Source organism: Canis aureus, chromosome 22, assembly GCF_053574225.1.
Source record: "Canis aureus isolate CA01 chromosome 22, VMU_Caureus_v.1.0, whole genome shotgun sequence".
Taxonomy (NCBI): Eukaryota; Metazoa; Chordata; class Mammalia; order Carnivora; family Canidae; genus Canis; species Canis aureus.
In genome coordinates this window covers 25352992-25374835 of record NC_135632.1, presented here as the reverse complement: position 1 = coordinate 25374835, position 21844 = coordinate 25352992, and the positions used below count along the sequence as shown (strand labels likewise).

Sequence of the window (21844 nt, the reverse complement as noted above, 5' to 3'; positions counted from 1 at the left end):
TGTGTTATTAAGGATCGTCCCTTCCTCCCCACTCCCCGTAAACCACCAGCCCTCCCTGGAAGGAGTGGCAGGGTGACCGATAGCTCAGCTCAAGAAAATCAGAGCATGGGATGTTTTTTTGCCACGAGCTTTGTCAACACAGGTAGGCATCTTTATGCTGTCAGGTAACAAGGTTTGGTCCCGGACAGATGCTGAGGTTCTTCTTGAGCACTTCGTCGGCTTGCCTTGCGTTGCCTTGGGGATCCACCCTCTGCCCACCCTGCTTTCCTTCTCTACTCTCCCGGTGGCCTTCCCCTCCGCTGCCCTCCCAATGTGACTTCTTCTCTCCCTCTCCCGTGAAAATCTCCCCTGAAGAATCGGAAGGCCTCACTCACACTAAGAAGTGGATGCGTGAGAAGGCTTGTGTATGTGCGGACTCTGGACCTCTGCGTAGTTCTGCTTTAGAAACCCTCCCTACCTTTGGGTGCTTTGCTTCCTGTTGTGGGACTCTGGATTCCAGCTCCGTGTTCGTGGCACAGCAGGAGCTTCTCGACGTGTGTGCAGAGGAATCCACCACACCCATTCCCAAGAGGGACGAGCAGGTGGTAGGCAGGGTGTTCGCGTCTGTGTGATGGGATGTCCTTGGGGAGTGTCAGGCAGAGGTAGGGGCCACACATGATTTGAATACAGGATGCTCGGTGAAATTTGAATTTCAGGTATTTATTTTTAATTAAAAAAAATTAAAGATTTTATTTATTCATGAGAGACACAGAGGCAGAAACACAGGCAGAGAGAGAAGCAGGCTCCATGCAGGAAGCCCAATGTGGGACTCAATCCTGGGACTCCAGTATCATGCCCTGGGCCAAAGGCAGGTGCTCAACTGCTGAGCGACCCGGGCATCCCAGATACTTTTTTTTTTTTTTTTTTAAAGGATAATCCTGTCACGTGATATTTGGGACTTTGAAACTAAAAAAGTTATTGGGACTTTGAAACTAAAAAAGTTATTCTGTACCTGAAATTCAAATTTGACTGGCAGTCCTATATTTTTATTTGCTAAATCTAGCAGGCCTACAAAGGAGGGGAGCTGTGTTGAGTCATCAGCCAGATGGATAAAGTTGTTTTGGAGTCAGCCGCCCCCTCTCAGGTTCCTGAATTCATAACATGTGTTGCTATGGAGGGAAGGATTCTGATGCCTGTTGTGTGCTGTTCCTTAGCTGTAGCCTTGGGAAGGTACCAGTGAATGAATGAATGAAGGAGTATTCAGTACAACCTAGAGTATTCACCATCTCACACTATAGTTCTACACTTCTAAGCCTAGGGTTTCCAGGAAGAAATGGGCTTTCTCTTTCTTTTCTTTTTTCTTTTCTTTTCTTTTCTTTTCTTTTCTTTTCTTTTCTTTTCTTTGCTCTTTTCTCTTCTCTTCTCTTCTTTCTTTCTTTCTTTCTTTCTTTCTTTCTTTCTTTCTTTCTTTCTTTCTTTCTTTCTTTCTTTCTTTCTGATTTTGTTTATTTTAGAGGGCATGGGAGCAGAGGAAGAGCAGAGCGGGAGGGAGAGGAAGGGGAAAGAATCTCAAGCAGACTCTGAGCTGAGTGTGGAGCTTGACGCTGGGCTCGATCTCATGACCCTGAGATCACAATCTGAACCAAAACCAAGATTTGGATGCTTAGCCATCTGAGCAACCCAGGTGCCCTGAAATAAGGTTTCTAAGAAAAGTGGCTAGGAGTCTATGATCACTGCCAGCCCTCAACTTTACCACCTTGATGGTTGATTGCTCATCGATCAGCTCCGGACAGAACTCTGAAGGGCTCTGTGGACCAATTCCACCAGCCAGGTCTCTTCTGAAGGATCTTCCTGAATGTGGGTCCCTCAGCCACTCTTTGCCCGGACTTATCTAGGCACTACCTGGTGTCTGTCTCCCTCAAACTTTCTCCCCTTCCCCCCGTTCTTTTTTTTTTTTTTATTCAGTTAATATATAATTGTTGGTTTCAGAGGTAAAGTTAAGTGATTCCTCAGTCTTATATAACACCCAGTGCTCATTACATCACGTGCCCTCCTTAATGTCCATCACCCAGTTATCCCATCCCCCACCCCGCTCCCCTCTAGCAACCCTTGGTTTGTTTCCTATGGTAAGAGTCTCTTATGGTTTGTCTCCCTCTCTGATTCCGTCTTTTTTTTTTTCCCTCTCCTATGATCCTGTTTTGTTTCTTAAATTCCACATGAATGAGATCATATGGTAATTATCTTTCTTTGATTGATTTATTTTGTTTTGCATAATACCCTCTAGTTCCATCCACATCGCAAATGGCAAGATTTTTTTTTGATGGCTGAGTTGTATTCCGTTGCATATAGATACCACATTTTCATAATCCAGTCATTTGTTGATGGACATCATGGCTCCTTCCACATTTTGGCTATTGTGGACATGGCTGCTATAAACATTGGGGTGCAGGTGCCCCTCCTGATCACTACATTTGTATCTTTGGAGTAAACACCCAGTAGTGCAATTGCTAGGTTGTATCCCTTTCCCCCCATTCTTGAGTATCTTTATTAGTTACTTTGATTATTTATTCATGTTTGTTTATTCACTTTTTAATTTCAGACTTTCCCAGGCACCAGGGAACTTACATTCTCCCAGGGAAAAGACTGCCTCTTTGCTGGACTTAGGGCAATGATCAGCTATGTTTACGAAGCCTCCCTTTGTATGCTTCATTTTGAAGAAATAGGTTAAATGGAAGTAAAACAAGGATACCATTTGTTCACTAATTCGTTACCAGCCTCAAGCACATTTTCCAGCTCTTTGGCAAAGCACTGAAGTGCAGGGAAGATGCTGGGCCTGTTTTATTTCTAAAAGTCATGGTATATAAGTCTCCTGAGGTTCTCTCATTCTTTGTGTTATGTCTCTTCATCCCAGGGTTAGGCCAACTAAGTGAAGGTTCTCTTTACACAGAGGAGACTAAGAGGTCTGTTTTACACTGACCTGGGCACTCAACCAAGGTGGTTGTGAAGGCATCTGTAGTGGGTTCTTTGAGGAGCAGTTGAAAGGAAATCATAAGATGAAGGACTGTATTGAGTTTCTGTAGATTTCTCTTCTTTCTGGCCTCATCCCAACACCTAAGGCCATAAGAAAATATACAGATAAAGTTCTGTAGCCTGAATTCTGAAATTTGCATTGCCTTCTGCACAAAATAACAACCTCCTCTTATATCAGCCAGGAATTACATTTGGTTGCAAGTGACTGAGGGCCCAAAAAACTGGCTTGCACACAGTAGGGTACCTTCTCTCACCTGGAAGAAGACCTGAAGTAGGCAATCTAGGTTGGTGCTGTGACTCCATCTGAGACTCAGTGACCTAGGTATTGCTCAATCCTATGAATCCCAGCCTCAAAGCCACCTCATGGTCCAAGATAGCTCCAGGAGCTCCAGCCATCACATCTGCATTTCAGAGCAAAAGGGAAAAAGGGATAAAAGAGGAACAGGGAAGGGACATATGTCTCTTCTGTTTTAAAGAGTCTGATTGGAATTCTCAGACAATACTCTTGCTTCCATTTCATTGCTGGAACCTAGTCACATAGTTGTGGGTAGCTGCACGGGTGGCTTGGCTTAGAGTGGTTGTTTTTTTTAGCTAGCAGGGTTGTTTCTAAGGATGGAGGGGAGGGGTAGATATTGGGAGGCAGCTAACTAATGGTGCTATGTCTGGGCTGTGGTTTACCTATCTTCTAGAAAGGCTCTGGGTTGGAAAGAATTAAAGGTGGGCAGGTGTGACCCACAGAGGAGGCCAAGGACTCCTGGGAGTAGGGAAATGCAGTAAACCCTGTTTCTCTCTGCTATGTCATTTCCCTCCCTTTATGGTGTGTAGAGAAACTTCCTGTCCTTTATATTGGGTCAGAGACCTATGAGGACATCGTAGCTCCCACGAAGGTGTCATTGTGTGAATGTGTTTTGTCAAGTCACAGAATCCATTCATACTTTCTTTTAACAAATGCTGATTAAATGACTCATTTCCCATTGCCACCTCTCTGGTAGAAGCCTTGACGTTTGGCTTAGAAGACTGAAATAGCCTTTCCCTTGGTATTCCTGCCTTCTGGTGCCCCTCCCCCACCCATCTCCACTGCCTCCCAACCGAATCTTGTTAGACTTAGTTCTGCTGGTAGTTCTCCAAAAACTTTAGTGCATGCGGTAGTTAATTTTATGTGTCAGCTTGGCTGGGTCACACAGTGACCAGGTAAACATTATCCTGAATATTTCTATGAGGGCGTTTATTAGATTTAAATTTAAACAGATAGATTTGAGTAAAGCAGATTGTCCTCCATAATATGGGTGGGCTTCATCCAATCAGTCAAAGGCCTGAATGGAACAAAAGAGTGACCACCTCCAAACAAGAGTGAATCTTTTTTTCTTTTCTTTTTTTTTAAGATTTATTTATTTGAGTGAGAGTGAGTGGGGCAAAGGGCAGAGGGAGAGAGAAATCTTAAGCAGACTCCATGCTGAGCATGGAACCTGATGTGGGGCTTGATCTCACAACCCTGAGATCATGACCTGAGCTGAAACCAAGAGCTGATGCTCAACTGACTGAGCCACCTGGGTGCTTCTGAGAGAGAATTCTGTAGCAGATGGCCTTTGGATTTGAAATTTTGCCTGTTCTCGGAGTCTTGAGCATGTAGAGCTTGGACTTGCCAGCCACCATAATTACATGAGCTGATTACTTAAAATAAATCTTTCTCTGTAAACAGACCTCGGAGATTGTGCAGGTTTGGTTCCAAACCACTGCAATAAAGTGAATGTCATAATAAAGCAAGTCAAATGAATTTTTTAATTTCCCACTGCCTGTAAAAACTGTTTACATTAAATGTGCAATTGCATGATGTCTAAAAAAAGTACATGCTGTAATTTAAAAAATGTCTTATTGCTAAAAAAAAAAAAAGTGCAACTATCATCAGAGCTTTTAGTGAGTTGTAATGTTTTTGCTCATTGAGCGTTTGCCTCAATGCTGATGGCTGCTGACTGATCGGGGTGGTGGTTGCTGAAGGCCGGGATGGCCAGGGCAATTTCTTAAAATGACAGTGAAATTTGCCACATTGATTGACTCTTCCTTTCATGAGCAATTTCCCTATAGCATGTGATGCGTTTTAACCACAGTAGAACTCCTTTCAGAATTGGAGTCGCTTCTCTCAAACCCTGCCACCGCTTTATCAGCTGAATTTATGAGATATTCCAAATCCTTTGCTGTCATTTCAACAGTGTTCCGAGCATCTTCACCAGGAGTAGATGCCATCTCAAGAAACACTTTCTTTGCATGTCCCTGAGAAGCAACTGACTCCTCACCCGATCAAGTTTTATCTCGAGATGATAGCAATTCAATATGATAATGAAAATGTTTGAAATACTCTGAGAATTATCAAAATGTGGCAGAGTCATGAGGTGAGCAGATGCTGTGGAAAAATGGCATTGATAGACTTGCTTGATGCTGGGTTGCCACAAGCCTACAATTTATTAAAAAAAAAAAAAAAGGCAATATCTTTGAAGTTCAGTAAAGTGAGGCGCCACAGAACGAGGTGCGCCTGAGTACACGTCCTTCTGGCCCACATCTCTGGAGCACCCTGAGCCATCCAGCACAGCTTGTGCGTGGCCAGCGTCAGGCCCGGGTCTGAGGGCGGCGCACGGGGCTCTCCGGTCTGCTCTGGCGCTCATCCTCTGGCACCCGTGTTCTCCGTGCTGCACCCTGTGCCCCGCCTCACCGCCACCCCCAGTTGCTGGGTACATCCTGTTGCTGTGCTCTCAGCTTCTGAACGCGTCCCCCAGTGTTTTGCATTGTTGCGCATCCCGTGCTCTGCCTGCGATGTTTTCCTCTGCGCCCTGACTAGCTCTGTGATGTTCAGAGTGGGAGCCATTAGCCACATGTGGCTACCTAACGGCAAATTAATACAGTTAATAAAACTAAAAGTTCAGTTCTCCAGTCTCCTAGCCACGTTTCAAACGCCCAGGAGCTTCGTGTGGCTGATGGCCACTATTTGGGGATAGCGCACATAGAGTACATTTCTGTCATTGCAGAAAGTTCTCTTGGGCGGCACTACTTGGCTTTTACCTCTGCCTGCTTACACTGAGGCCATGGGCCGGTGTAACTCTTGTCCTGAGATCCCCCGCCTCACTAAGCTTCCTTCAGCTTTGCTTGTTGGAGAATTGGACGAAAGCTACCAATGTCATCCTCTGAAAACCTGCGTGCATGGGTGTGTAAATCATAAACCTAATTCCGAGGTATTCATCAGCTTCCCTTAAAGGTCACCTGTGTCCTGTGAGCAAGTACTCTGTGTCTCATGAATAAATAAGATCTTTAAAAAAAAAAAAAAAAAACTATGAGTGAGTAACGCTCATACCGCTTGCTTACGTAACAGCCGACCCTTCCATACGGCCTTCTGGGTGCCTTCTCTGAGCACTTTGCATGTGTTAACTCACTCGTCACAGCAACCTCATCAGGTAGCTTCTGTTGTAACCTGCATTTTGCAGATGAGGAAACTGAGGCACAGAGAATTAAAGTGCTTCGGGTCACTCAGCCAGTGGGTGGCCTGGCCAGGACTTGACCCAGGACATCTGAGGTCCAAGTCTGTGTTCCTGACCGCCACACCAAGGGCTAAGAACCCTGTCCTAGAAACCTGAGTGCCTTGAGGACAGAAATGGCTTATCTTTTGCAAATCTTCATGGCACGTAGTAAAGGTGAAATGAATGCTTGATGGAAGGAAGGAGGGATGCTTGGGATTGAGTTACACAGGCTAAGGCATAATCGTCTTGGCTCTGGGACGTTTGGATTCTTCCACTGGTTGTCTTCTCCTTTTTCTTTCTTTTATTGGCTGCAGTTTGTTTCTGACCCCTTAGAGCTGGGAGAGGTCCTGAGGCCTCAGAGCAGCTTTGCTTGGCAGTACCAAGTGGAAAGGTTGAGGGGGAGCGGTGGATTGCCAGGAGCCCCAGCTTGCTTGGAGCACCCCTGTCAGGCCAGCTAGTGTTGCCCTTGCCTCCCAGAGCTGGGGGCCCAGCTGCTACCGAGGCCATCCCTGTCTTTTTCAGAGATCCCTAGGTGACTTGAAGTGGCACGGGCTCCAGTGGCCAGAGGGGCCCCGAATGCCTGTGCTCTCATGTCCCATCATTCTTCTTGACAGCCTGCTCCTGCTGGGGTCTGTGGCTGTGGCCCCATGGGTATCTTTACCTTGTCTCATAGCTGACCCCCTAGCTTTTACAGATAATGAGCAAAGCAGGGAGCTAGGTTGTGCTCCCTCTTATTTATGTTCTCATTTTTTTTAAATTTTTAAAATTAAAAAAAATTTTATTGATGAGAAACAGAGGCAGAGACATAGAGGGAGAAGCAGGCTCCCTGTGGGGAGCTGGATGTGGGACTTGATTCCAGGCCTTTGGGATCAGGACCTGAGCCAAAGGCAGACGCTCAACTACTGAGCCACCCAGGTGCCCCCAAGTCCTCATTTTCATTCGTATCTCCCCGACCTTGAATTCCTTGGGAGGTCTTACCACAGGTAGAAATTAAAATCAAGCCATGCTGCTCCAAAGGCAGAAGATGGGCTGGAGGAGGGGGTTTGATATTTCAGTGAATCAGTTGTCCCTCTGGCTGTACTTAAGTTACCTGGCAATGAATGGTGCCAAGTGACCCGGGGAAGCCTGAAGCTCCAAGAAGGTGGGATGGGGTAGTCAAGGTCTTTGGCTCAAGAAGGGATTGAAAGTGACCTTTCCATGGTTCTAAGTGCACATTCCTCACTGTCCTGTTGGTGGTGGCTCACAGCTGTACAGAACATGGTTGCTGTGTTCAGAGAGTTTGTCATCTTGAGAAGACTCTGAAGAGCAGAATAATTCAAAAGACGTGTCCGTATGTTCAAATGTTGGGCAGCTTTCCAAGTGTTTTTCCACATCCACTGCCTTGTAATGCGGCAGACAGCTGAAATAAGTATAGAAATTTGGTCCTGTGAATTCAGAGAGGGCAAGATTTCACCCAGAAACAAATTTTCTGGAGACCCACTGGGACCTGGGTAATCTATCTTTTAGCTTGGAGGAGGCAAGGTAGAGTAGAAGGGGGAATTATGTAGATCTTGAGAGGATGGCATTCACACCCCGCAATGTAGGGTATAGTGTTAGGTCATTATTCAAGTGAGTTTTCACATCATGTAAATGGGCATGTCCAAGGATAATTGTGCCCAGAGAGACATTAATCTGATTGTGTGAGCCACCGAAGGAAAAAAATCACAAGGCGCATTACAAGATTGACCACAAGGGAGTTGTTTGTGGCTCATCATTTGTACCCTAGCTTGGTACTTTAATTAAACGCATATTTCTTCCACAACTGCAGTCACAGGCTGCTAGGCTAACTTTTGGGAATTAAAAAAAATTCAGTAACACACTCCTTGCTCCTCTTAGGCTTCCTGGGTCACTGGTTATGCTGCTGTAGAGGTCATAGAAATTCCATGCACTATGCAGAAAGGAGACACTGCGGTTCCTGGCCCTCTTCTGCTGTCTCACCAATTCCAAGGGTCCTTAGTCTGGGGGACTGGCCAGTCACTTAGCACATAGTGGTGGTCCTGGTGTTGAACTGTCCAACTGTTGCCTCTCCTTCCTCATTTCCCTTCAGGCTCCCTCCGTGAGCTTCTCTCAGTCTTCCAGACCAAGAATAGAAAGCCGTAAGAACCTTCTTCCCAACCATCCACTCCAGGGTGGAATGAGTGTTAAGGGAATCGCTTTGTTTAGAATGGGTGTGTCCACTGCTTATGTTAATGGAAGACTCATGGGAGAGAAGCCAAGTGGCTGTGGGGTGCTGGCTGTGGAGACTAGTGCTGGCCGATATAAGGAAGCTCTCCACTTGAGAACTTCTTTTTATGGATCCCAGCTTGGTGGGGAGGGGCCATCAACAGATACTCCCATTATTTCTTTTGTTTCATGTCTCAGGGGTTAGGAGGAATGTTAAGGACTTTGAACCCATTTATTTTAGTCGTTTTAGAAAGCAGCCTCCAGATGGAGACAGGTGGAGCATAGGTAGCCCGTGGAAGTTTGGCACATGGTATGCCCAGCAAGTGGGAAGATGGTAAGGAGGGCAGGTGAAGCTCTGGCCAGCTCTGGAATCCAGAGTTCACCACCCTGTGGTGATCTCATGATGTCTTTCTTTGTCATGGCTTATCTATGTCACCTTAGATTCATTTATTTTTATTTATTTTTAATTATTTTTAATTTTTATTATTTTTATGATTATTATTTAGATTCATTTCCTAATGTGCTTTGAATTAGTTCTGAATGTGATTTGCAGGAATTGGAGTCGTCATTGTTTTGGTAATGGTGGGTATCCCCTGACCCAATCAACTGGAGACTGCTAATTAGTCTGCACTAATTAGTCTGCCTTCCCATGTCAGCAGAGTATGATCATGGCCTTCCTTGGCCAAATGGGATTCAGGAGCCAGCGATGGACAATATAACCCAAGTGTGCCTGGGAGAGTGGCTTTGGGCGGGGATGTGTGTTCATCTCCTCGCTGGTCTTTGTGAGTGTTAAAATATAAACCACAGCTCCTGCCCTCAAGAAGCTTTTGTCCTGCAGACTTTTGTGTGCCCAGCTGCTGTGGGGCAGTGCAGGTCAATCTGAATGAGTTCTCCATCAAGTGTTGGAAAACTTATTAATGGGAGTTGAGAAAAGGAGGGAAACCTATAAGTCCTGGAATAAGGCTGTTCACTCCAAGGAAGAGGCTGAGGGATGACAAGAACTGTTTTTGTTATTGTTGTTTTTGTCCTAAAAAAAAAAAAGAGGGTATGATTAACAAATGAGCTCAGCGTGCTGTGGTGAAAAAAGAATTCACAGAAAATGGGATGTTTGTGATGGGTTTTAAGGGATGAATAGAAGTAGCGAGGTGGAGACAAGGAGGAAGGGTGTGTGTTGCTGGCAGAGGGAATGGGACAAAAAAAGAATGAGAGTGTTGAAGGAATGGTGAGGGGTCGGGCCTCTCTGGGTGGATGGGAAGTGAGAACCTGGGCTATAGCCAAGTTGTGTTGGGGGTGGGGAGAGTGTTAGAGAGTGATGTCATTAGATGTGTAGTTCAGAAAGATCACCAGGTGTCCTAAATGCAATTGTGTGAGATTAAATTGATACCATGTGGGGTTTCAATTGGCTCTGTGAGATTGGAAGCTAGGAGATGAGTTGGAAAGTTTGTGAAATAATCTGGGTAAGAACCGATGCTGGAAACATCTGCCGAGGTTTCCTTAGGGCGCATTTGTTCCTCGGTGCAGATGCAGAACATGGGGGGAGGGGAGCTCGGGCAGGGCTTGTCAAGCCTTTGGATGCTCTACAGAGAAAACCTCTTGGCCACAGGGCTCTGCAGAGTGGGTGTGCAGATGGTGTGGGGGAGATTGTTTACCGAACTGAGGGTGGCCCAGAGGGTCCTGTGATTTCTCGTCCAGATCTAGGGAATCTGTTTTGTAAGCTTTACCACTGGAGAAGTAGAGCAATATAGGGCTCTGTGTGCTTTTCCTCCCCAGGTTGCTGGAGCCAGAGGGCTTGGGTTTGAGTCTTGTGTCCTTTCTTTCTAGGGTGTGACCTTGGACCATTTTCTTAACCTCCATTTCTTTGGATGTAACATGGGCTCAATACTAACTTAACCAGGGGCGCCTGGGTGGCTCAGTGGTTGTGTGTCTGCCTTTGGCTCAGGGCATGATCCCAGGGTCCTGGAATTGAGTGTCGCATCAGGCTCCCTGCATGGAGCTTGCTTCTCCCTCTGCCTGGGTCTCTGCCTCTCTGTGTCTCTCATGAATAAAGAAAGAAAATCTTAAAAAAAACAAAAAACAGAAAACCAGCAGGGCTAGAGGTGAGAATACCTTGTGTGGGGGGCATCTGGCACTCAGTAGGATTTAATGAACACCCTTGCCCGAGTTCCTCTGTTCTTCCTCAGGGCAATAGAAGTGGTGTGCAGGGAGGGGCAGGACTTAGCCAGGTCCCTGCAGTTTGGTTTCAGTCTGCCTTGCAAGTGCTTTGAGCTAATAACTGCTTTGTGGCAAGTGAGTCTATGTATTTTTTTTTTTTTCTGTCTCTGCCAGAGCTGAGGGCTTTTATTTTTTTAAAAGATTTTATTTATCTATTCACGAGAGACAGAGAGAGGCAGAGGCACAGGCAGAGGGAGGAGCAGGCTCCATGCAGAGAGCCTGACGTGGGACTCAATCCCCGGTCTCCAGGATCACACCCTGGGCCGAAGGCCGCGCTAAACCACTGAGCCATCCTGGCTGCCCAAGAGCTGAGGGCTTTAATTCATAGCAGAAGAGATACACAGCTGGACCGGTTTGGCCATTAACAGGGTGTTGGGAGGCCAGTGTTGGACCCCTACATTCTGATGCGTCTTAAACATGGGTGGGGTGGGCTCTGAGAGGTTGGGAGCCCTTGGAGACCTATTCTTGCTTGTACAACATTCTCTCTATTGGCCTCCTTGGCAATCTTACTGGTTTTTCTTTGGTTTGATTATTTCACTTACATTTAGTCTTTAGTGAGGACAACTTTTGACAGATAACCTTCGTTCTGTCTTTTTGGCGAGTAACATTTTCTTGAGTTGTGTGATTATGGGGCAGGTAAATAGCCAAGTCTTCAAAAAACATTTCTTTACCACTTTTTATTTTTTTAATTTTTTTTAAATTTTTATTTATTTATGATAGTTACAGAGAGAGAGGCAGAGACACAGGCAGAGGGAGAAGCAGGCTCCATGCACCGGGAGCCTGATGTGGGATTCGATCCCGGGTCTCCAGGATCGCGCCCTGGGCCAAAGGCAGGCGCCAAACCGCTGCGCCACCCAGGGATCCCTGTTTTTTTAATTTTTAAAGAGATTTTATTTATTTATTCATGAAAGACACGCGCACACACACACAGAGAGAGAGAGAGAGAGAGGCAGAGACACAGGCAGAGGGAGAAGCAGACTCTATGCGGGGAGCTCGACATAGGACTCGATCCCGGGTCTCCAGGATCACATTCTGGGCTGAAGGCGGTGCTAAACCGCTGAGCCACCCGGGCTACCCTATACCACTTTTTTTTTTTTGAAGATTTTATTTATTTATTCATGATAGAGAGAGAGAGGCAGAGACACAGGCAGAGGGAGAAGCAGGCTCCATGCAGGGAGCCTGACGTGGGATTCGATCCTGGGTCTCCAGGATCACACCCCGGGCCAAAGGCAGGTGCCAAACCGCTGAACCACCCAGGGATCCCCCCACACCACTTTTTATGATGGCATATTTACAAGTCTGTAGCAAGGCAGAGAGAATACTCAGTGAGCGCCCTGTACCCTTCACCAGCACCAGCAGCTAACATCTTGCCAATCACATCTTCTCTCCTCTCGTGTTTTCCTATTTTGAAACTATTCAGATATGATATAACTTCAACCACAAATACTTACATATTTTATCTCTAATAGATAAAAATCTATAAGAGATCACATTTTCACACCTAAGAAAATTGAAGTTCTTGTAATATCCTCCAGTACCTGATCCTCCTTCAGATTTCCTCAGCTGTATTAAAAATGTCTTTCTTACTCTTGGTTTAAAGTATTTGACCTGACACAGCTGTTCTTTTTTTTTTTTTTTTTGACACAGCTGTTCTATTTTAACTTGACAGTGTGGACCTCCCCTTTGCCCTTGTATTATGCTGTTGCTCAACCCAGTGACATAGCTTTGAGTTTACAGAAAGAACTATGTGGTAGATAAAGAGCAAAATGATAGCTGATGGAAACATGCCTCGAGAGACCATTTTGTTAACTTTTTATTTTGGAAGATTTGCAGACATGCACAACAAATGCTGATGGCAGAAGCAAAATAGCTCAGGGGTTAATTTGTCTGCTGACTGTTTGCACCTGTTGAAGCCAGAACCACATTCTGGAATGACCTTGTGAGTCCTGTAATTATGTATCCTCAGTACTGAAGACAAGGCTCCCTGGGAGTTAGTAGAGGCCTTGGCATTCCAGCCTGAGAAGTCTAATGACTTGTTCAAGGTTGTAGACTCAAGACAATGGCCATTGCCAGTGCCAGGAATAGACCATGTTGCTCCTAGTTCTCTGGAGTTCTCTGTGGTGTGCTGCCTCACAGTGGCCCAACTGTCTGTTCTATCAGGTCCAGGTCTGTGCAGGGCTTGGGAGGATTTCTTTTGTTGGCGCTGTGGTTATCTGTCTCTTTTTAAGGATTTTATTTATTCATGAGAGACACACACACACAGAGGCAGAGACATAGGCAGTGGGGGAAGCAGGCTCCCTGTGGGGAGCCTGTTGTGGAACTCGATCCCAGGACCCTGGGTTCACGCCCTGAGCCAAAGGCAGGTCCTCAACCACTCAGCCACCAAGGCATCTCTTGGCACTGTGGTCTGATTAGAGCTGGGGTCCCTGGGGGTTGGAGAGCTGCACAGGGGGGCCAGTTTGTCCACCTGGTGTTGGAGGGCCCATCTCTCTGGAGAGGAGACCCTGGAATTGCTGGCAGCTCTGTGCACGGTTGCCAGTAGGGAGGGCTGTGCCTGCAGGGGCAGCGCTCAGGGGTGAGGGCCAGTCGGCCCACTGGAGAGGAAGAAGTAGGGGATCAGAGCTTTGCTCCAGGAGCGCCTCACAGCTGCTAGCCTTTGATTCCCTAGCCGTGGCTGAGGGGAGGAAGTGCCGTTCTCTCTTCTGACATCCCAGTTCTTCATATGCCCACTCTAGGCTTCTCCATCCTCACAGGAAACAGCAGCTCCTGACGAGTGCAAAGAACTGTCATGAGATGTAGTTAGAGTCCGTGGATGCCCCCCTCGCCTCCCCACCGCCCTGCAGCATAAAGCAGCACTCTCCACCCCCTCAACTTGCAGGGTGATGATCAGGCCCTGGGTCATGGCCTGTCGTGGCCTGGGTCCACCTTGTGTTTCCCTGGGAAGGATGGGATGACTACTTCTGGTTGGTGTGTGTGTCCCTCTGGCCTTCAGACTGGGCAATCTTGTTGCTGGATGTGTCCTGGGAATGACTGTGTGGGGCGCCAAGGCAGAGAGGGAGATCAGTTTGAATGGGCTTGTGGAGAGGAAGGTACAGCAGTGCTGAATCTGGGGAAAAACCCTCCACAGCAGAGGAACTCAGAATTTGCATGCATTGGAAGAATTTAAGAGCTCAAGTATGTGACTTGGGCCCTGGAGCAAGCCCTTTTACTTGTTAGGCTCCTGAATTTTCTTCCATAAGAGCAAATGATAGGTTTACATTGCTTCTACCTCCTTGAGCCCAAATACTTGGTGATGTGATGCTGTGGATGAGGGATCCAGATGTCTTGGGGGCTCCTGGGATGCCGTTGGGTCATGTGGGCCTTGACCCTAGGCGTTGCTGGTGTCCCCTACCTTAGGCCTCTGCCTCCAGCCCAGCCCCAAACTCTTGCCAGCTGATAGTTCGTAGCCAGCAGATGCTGCTCCCAACCAGCATGTGTATGAGAGCAAGAGGAAGCCCAATGAGGAAGTGGGTGTCATCCTGCTAGCTGGGGTGGGTGGGAAAGGCTGGGCACCTGTGGTGTCCCTGCAGCAACAGAAAGGATTTGGTTTGGGGGCCTGCCAGGGTGTGCTGTGCACGGCTGGAGGCCATGTAAGCCATGGGTAGTTGAAATGGGATAGGGCTATGTGAAGGGATCAGAGACCTGCTCTTGCTGACAGGCTCTGAGATGCTGATTTGGACTAAGTAGCCCCCAGTGCCCTGGGGAATTACAAGGCCTATACCTTCCTTCTGCCAGAAGCTTTTGGCCAAACTGGGGAGGTTTGGTAGGGTGATAAATGGTGCCAACCTAAAGCAGAGGGACAAGTGGCACATGAGTGGAATGGGAAGCGCTTGGGTCTGATACAGTTGCATATGCTTGGGTCCAGAGCTGAGTTGTAGGCAGATGCCCAGCATGGAAGACAAGCCAAGGTGGACACAATCCTGGATGAACCTCCCCAAAGCTCCCCAAACCCTTGAGTTACATGTACCCCTGGTCAGTGTGAGGCCTTGGGTGACCACAGAGAATGGGAGATGGTCCTGCCAGAAACAGGGCCACAGCACCCTACAGAGGGGCTAGGCCTTCTCCACATTCAAGGTCTTGCCACAGTGTATCCTCCAGGTTCCTTTATTATGGGGTTTTAACTGTATGGTTAATCATCTAAAGCAGGAATGCAGATTGTTTTATTTTTTATTTTTTTAAAAAGATTTTATTTATTTATTCATGAGAGACACAGAGACAGAGGCAGAGCCATAGGCAGAGGGAGAAGCAGGCTCCATGCAGGGAGCCTGACATGGGACTCGATCCCGGGTCTCCAGGATCACGCCCTGGGCTGAAGGCGGCGCTAAACCGCTGAGCCACAAGGGCTGCCCAGATTCTGTTTTAATGAGTACAGCAAGTTCAAGAATATGGATGATAGCTGAGATATTTGGTCACCCTTCATTTCAGGGTTACACAGTATCTAGGCCTGTGCTGTCTAGTTGGACTTTCCAGCGACATTGGGAACGTTCTTTATCCTCACTGTCTGGAATGTCCACATGTGGCCGTGGAGCCCTTGAAATGTGGCTAGGGAGACTGAGAAACTGACATTCTAATTTATTTCATTGTAATTAATTTAAATATACATAGCCACATGTGGCTAGTGAGTCCTGTATTAGAGAGTAGTCCTGTATTAGAGAGTACGGTTCTATAAGAACCTAAATACAAATGATAATACAAAGTACAGCAAAGAGTGTAATAGAGCCCCATATATTCTTTGCCCAGTTTCTCCGGTGATTAAGCCATGGCCGACCTTACTGCCCCTCTTCCCCCCAAATCTCCGACTCCTCTCTTCTAGCTGTGTTGTTTGAAGCACATGATAGCTTTTTAATTTTTTATTTTTAAACAGCTCATCTTTAACCTCGGGACAGAGTCTGATCTGACCTTGATTTCTCTAATCCCGTGAAGCTCCTTTGACACCAGGGTCCATTAAAGAGCTGTGGGGCCTGTCCTCTGAAACAGCTGCAGGCCCTATGTTCTATCTCAGAACTGTACACAGTCTTATCATGATTTTCATGATACACACACCATGGACCTTTTATTTAGAATTAGAATCTATATCATTTACTATATTCTGTATTATGCATTTTGTTAACCGATGATGGCTTAACCTGTACATGGTAACAGTCGGGACTGAGTAAAAGTTATCCCATATGCTCAGCAGGTTTTTAGGTCTGTACAAAATTGATCCAGGAAAATTGAGTTTGATAGAAATAATGGAAAGCTCCATGGCACAGGCTGTAATTAATAAAATGTGATACAGATGAGACTGTTCAGTGAATCAAATCTATTGAAGTAGAAAAGAACGGATTCTAATAAAAGTAACTTTGAAGAAAAATGAAAAAATTAGAAACACTGGAGATGAAAAGTGATCAAGGAACTGAATGAACTTCATGGAATTTTCTCTAGAAAATGCTTCCAAATGAAAATGTATCTACTCTGGGGTAATTCTGATGAAAATGTTTATATCCAAAACATCCTGGAGAGCTGAACGGCCGCCTCCATCCCTGGGCCAGCCTTCAGTTAACCTCAGACACAGGTTTGAAGCAGGTGGGGAGGGACAGGAAGTTTTTCAGAATTGAAAGGCTCAGACTGTCTGGCAGCTGGTGCTGACGGGGCTTGCCCAGAATCCACACGGAAGAGTGGAGCTTGAATCACACCGAGAACGGGTGCCCCTCTCTGCCGTCCCCTTTGATGTTCATCCCGGATGTCCCTCCTTCACTGAGGCCAGCAGGGTTTTTGATCCCGCGTTCAAAGGTTTTGGTTTCCTCAGGTGGCTTGGAGAGGAATCTGGGACTTCATGAACTTCTAGCTGGAGGATGCGTCCTTCCCAGCCACACATACAACATTCACTGTAAAGAGGCAACGACAAAATTGTATCAGGTTTGAAAAAGGAGAAGAGAAAAAACAAGGACGGAGGGTTCCCTGCCAGTGATTGCTGGGTGCAGCCACCCAACCAGGACGCCCGTGGGCTTGGGGCCAGCGCAGCGGGAGCACGGACCCAGCCGGAGAAGCACCTCTCTCTCCGCGGTGCCCTGACCTCTGGCAGCCTCTGCCCCTCCCAGGCGGGTGTCTCCCACCCACTTTATTTATTTTTTTTTTTATAAAGATTTTATTTATTCCTGAGAGACACAGAGAGGCAGAGACACAGGTAGAGAGAGAAGCAGGCTCCATGCAGGGACTCGATCCCAGGACCCCGGATCATGACCTGAGACAAAGGCAGACGCTCAGCCACTGAGCCACCCAGGCATCCCTCCCACCCTCTTTAGAAGAAGGTGGGGTACCCCCATCTTTCATTTCCTGCCCCAGCATCCAGCGGTTTCTTAAGACTGGTTGCTCTGTAATTGCTTCCACTCCCAGGAGGACCTGGCCCTGGACTGGGGGTGTGATTTTGACAGCTGCTTCCCTGTGTCTCGTCCATCCTCCTTGCTCTTCTGTCGGTGGGACCTCAGTTGTTCCCAGGAGCAGGTAACGGAGAAGTTAGGCTCAACGGGCATTGGGGATCAGCTTCTGGACCCTGCTGGCCGCACGCTGGCTCCTCACTGTGGATGCTGCACTCTGGGGGGCAGCGTGCTCTCCGTGTGGGCGACCTGGTTTCTCCCTGCACACCCCCTACCTCCTTGGATCTCTGTGTGTGCCAGTGGCCAACGTGGCCTTGGTTTGGGTGCAGAAGTAAGACCGACCTTAACCTCTTTGTGAGGATGGTTTATAACCTCAGTAGGCGGTATTTAATAAAAATCTGGAACGAAGGCTCTGGGTTTGAGCCTTGACCTCACCCTCATTAACTGTGATTTTGTGATTTGGGGCAATTTATTACACCTTTCTGAGTCTTGGTCTTCTTTATAAAGTAAGGATGATAACTGGACTGAACTCCTAGCATAATTTTGAGATTGAAATGAGATACTGTACTCAACGCCTCCCACACCTTACCTGACCCTGGATAAATGCTCAAACAGTAACTGCTATGATTGCTGGCTTATAACCCTCTGTCTCCACACTTAAGGGGTTGCTAGTACTCAGATACAAGACTGGTCTCATTGTAGGGGCGCTCTCCGTGACTTGGAGCTACCACCAGCTGGAGCGTGGCTTTGGGAATCCATATGACAAGACTCCTTTCCAGTTTCCTTAGCTGACCAGCTGGTGTGTTAGTGGCCCCCGCATGAGCCACAGGTGGGAGGCACTCTGAATTCTCATCTCCTCTTTGGCCTACTGAACAGCTCTTCTTGCTATGCATGAGTTACAGGTGGATTCTCCGATCGTCCAATGTTGATGTCCTTGCCAAAGTTATGCAGGTTGGAGGTAGAATGACGGTCAGTGATGGAGAGATGCCATCCCGTTTCCATGGGTCAAGGGTAGACTGAAGCCTCATATGAGAGGTTAGAGCAGGAACAGCCACGTTTAGGGCAGGAACTCTGGTTTCCTGGCACTGAATAGCTGTATGACATTCAGCAAGTTGTCTTGTGTCATTCAGCAAGTGTCTCTGGGCCATCTTTTGAAAGCTGAAGGTCTTGAACTGGATAGACTGTGAACTTCCTTCTGCCCCGACCCTTTGTTGCAACCAGTGCAAATGTCCAGAGCTTGTTCCTCCTGAGTTCAAACATGGGCTGGGGTGGAAGTCTAGTAGACAGCCGTGACTGTGGCTTCTCCCTTCTCCTGGCAGCCTTGACAATGGTAGACCTCTCCCCCTGCCCCTTGCTGCCCCCCCTGTTGATGACACCATGGAATACCCACACATGTGAAGCCTTCACGGTCACTGCTGGCCCCAGACTAGAATCTAATGAAGGCCACTTAGCAAATTCATTCATGAATAGTCCTTTAAAATTCTTTCCAGAGAGCTGTTTCCATGAAAGTTGTTAGTATCTATGAGTCATGAAGAGGTTTGAAGTTTTCCTGTGTTGCATCTTCCAGCTAAAACCCAGCTTCCCCAATATTTTCCTTGTTAAGATCTTGTAAGCAGAGCCTCAGCCCTTCAGTTTGCTAACTGGGTTTCTCTGCTAGGAGAACCACCACCTGATTTGTGTACACTGATGGGTAATATATTAATACTAGGGTTTAGGTCCTTTTTGGGGGGTTGAAGGTAAAACATGTTGGCATCGTTGTGCCGAAGATTTCTGGGTGTCATCTTTCATACACCAGTGAGAACCAGATAGCCAGCTCTTGTTGGGAGTGTTAAGTCAGCTAATGATTTTGAGGTCCTGTGTCCCACTAAGGCACTTGGGAAGCAGTCTCAGAGTTAACCGTCCCCAGTTAGATATGTGTAAACTCATGGATGCCTCCTGTATTACCATGACCTAGCCTGGTGCCTGACACCTTCTCCTTTGACGAGTTTTCCCTGGGAAACCTTTGACAAATCATTCTCTCTTCCCTATGTTCCCATGGCACTTTACACCTCTGTTACTGTCACAATCTGTCTTGTATTGGAGTTTGTTCTGAATGTGTCTGTTTTCTCGACTGATTTGGAACCCCTAATTTTGGGGTGGATCCCTCCCTTCCAGAAATTAGTCACCAGGAGGTTCCTTAGCAATGCTGAATGTACTATATCCTGCTAGCAAGGGGATGATAGACTGTTCCCTCCCCTTGTGTATGCACCTGCCTGGTCCTTCCTTGTGAATGTGGTTTTAGAAAATGTTGGATGAAATGCTTTACAAAGAGGCCATGAGCTTTGGGCTTCTTTAGGAATCCCCCCAAAAGGTTGGTCCCTTGGGCTTAGTAGCAGTAAAATGGACTGGGAGCAGCCAGAAAGAAGTTGAAGGAGATTCAACAAGTCTGTGCTAGTTACTGTAGTCACTTCTGTTTTGAAGAATAGCTCAGCTGTAGAGAGGGGAGGTGTGTTATCATTTAGCATTAGATTTGAGTGTAACAGAAAACATCAGCCTTTATTTTTTCTGTCATTTAAAAAGTCAGGAGGTATGCAGTCCAGCGCAGGGACCTAACTTACTCGTTGGGAGAATTGCCTCATGATCCATCCAAAATGGCTGTTGAAGCACCAGCCATTGTGTTCATATTACAAATGGAAGACAAAGCCGCCTTCTTGGAAGGCTCACTCAGTGTCCATTTACATCTCATTAGCTAGGAAGAAGTTAGTAGCTATCTTCATGGCTGGGAAGTAGTCTTTAGCTGGCACATTGCCTCTCCCTGAGACACATGGGCTCTCTTACCAGGAAAGATGAAGAGAACGGACAGTGGTGCTGAAGAGCCACCTAACACTTAAATGAATGAGTAGGAGGATAAATGATGGAGAGATACCATCTGGTTTCCATGGGTTAAGGGTAGACTGAAGGCTCACGTTAGATCTTTGATATGACAAGGCAGGCACGTTTCTGATACCACCAGCCTTGTGGAAAACTCAGAAACTCCATGGACTCGACAGAGAGCATGTTCTTCTCAAGGCCCCTTCAGATGGGCCTCCTTCCCCCTCTTTGTAGAGATCTGGCTCCCTCAGAACTATCCAGACGCAAGATGGTAGGTGAAGGTGGTACTGGGTCTGTGGCAGCAGCCGCATTTCAGCTCTTTCTTTTGTTTGTTTGAAGAAAGAAAACTTCATAATTCAAGCGAGGAGACCTGGGGGAAGAGACTTTACCCTTAAATGTTGGTGAATTGAAATACTAAAATTTCCTAAAAGACACAAGTACAGATCCCACCTTGGGAAATGTTAGAATCCTGTAGGATTAATTCTTGTCTTCTGGTGTTGGTTGGAAGCCTGTAGGTGGTCTGTGGGGGAGGTTGAGGGCAGCTTTGAAGTGACAGGTCCCCGTGCTTCCCCACAGTTGCCCCACAGTGCAGCTAGCTAGGCAGATGAGGGCCCCACCAGGGCAGTCCTCTCATGGGACATCCCCATACTGGCCTGGAAGCTCAGGATCTGGAGCAGCATGTCCCGTGCGGAGAGCATGCTGTGCTGTCTTGTTACCATGCAGTGGGCTGGTCAGTTCTGTAGGGCCAGGCCCCTTGTCCCCACCACATAGCAGATAAGGGGCTTGGTGTGGGCGTGTGGGCATATGGCGTGTGGCTTGGGGCCACACAGTGGTTCACCGCTGGCAGGCCCCTGGGCCACTGGTTGAAGCATTAGCCTGGTGTTCATTCAGGCTACCATTCTTGATTCCTTTTAAAATTTGATAGCAGTATATGTATTTTTAATTTGATTTGATTTGATTCCTTGCTGTCATTAGTTTCAGGTGTACAATATAAGAAGTCAGCAAGTCCATATAGTAGTCGGTGCTCATCAAGATACATGTCCTCTACCTGTCTTTGTCAAGGTCTCCTTCAAATACTGTGGTTCATGAGGCTGCTGCTTCCTGGACATCTCCCCCCGCCAACACTGCGTTTTTTTCAGATTATCTTGTCTTTCAGTCTTCCGTTCTGGATCATTCTCTTTGCAGGAGTAGCCCTGGATTCCCTCCCCTGGAAGTAATTTCTCCTGGACCCCCTGCTACCATCTGTATCTCCCTCCTGTGGCGTGCTCGTGCACAGCTCCTTAGGACACATTCTGGATGTTCACTGCAGGCCTGTTTCTGTTCCCTGACCAGATGGTTATCCTGGAGGGTTGGGTTGGGTGTGGTATGCAGCGTATGTGTCCACTGTCCCCTGAAGTGTGGAAAGTGGCACCCTCGAGGTCACAGAGCTGTCCCTTGCCTTGGGGGCTGGTACGTTCCATGTCTGTTTTGTTCCCCTTAACCATCTTTGTCTTGTGGTTCTCCAAGACTTCCTCTAAGTCACGTGAGGCTCACCCTGAGGATGGATGGGGCCCCCATTGTTCCTCTCTCTGAGTCCCAGGGGCTACCCCATGGATGTCCCCAGGGCTTATGTAACTGATCTGGTTAACCAAGGGGTGGGTCAGATGCTGCAGCGGGCCAGTGTTTGGCAGTGGC

The 21844-nt window shown here is 47.2% G+C and overlaps 1 protein-coding gene across 2 annotated transcripts in view; it reads left to right on the top strand.

Annotated features, from left to right (window-relative positions):
- SH3BP5 (SH3 domain binding protein 5) overlaps positions 1–21844 on the top strand; it is a 76489-nt gene that overhangs the window by 39211 nt on the left and 15434 nt on the right. The gene's annotated exons all lie outside the window — the stretch shown is intronic.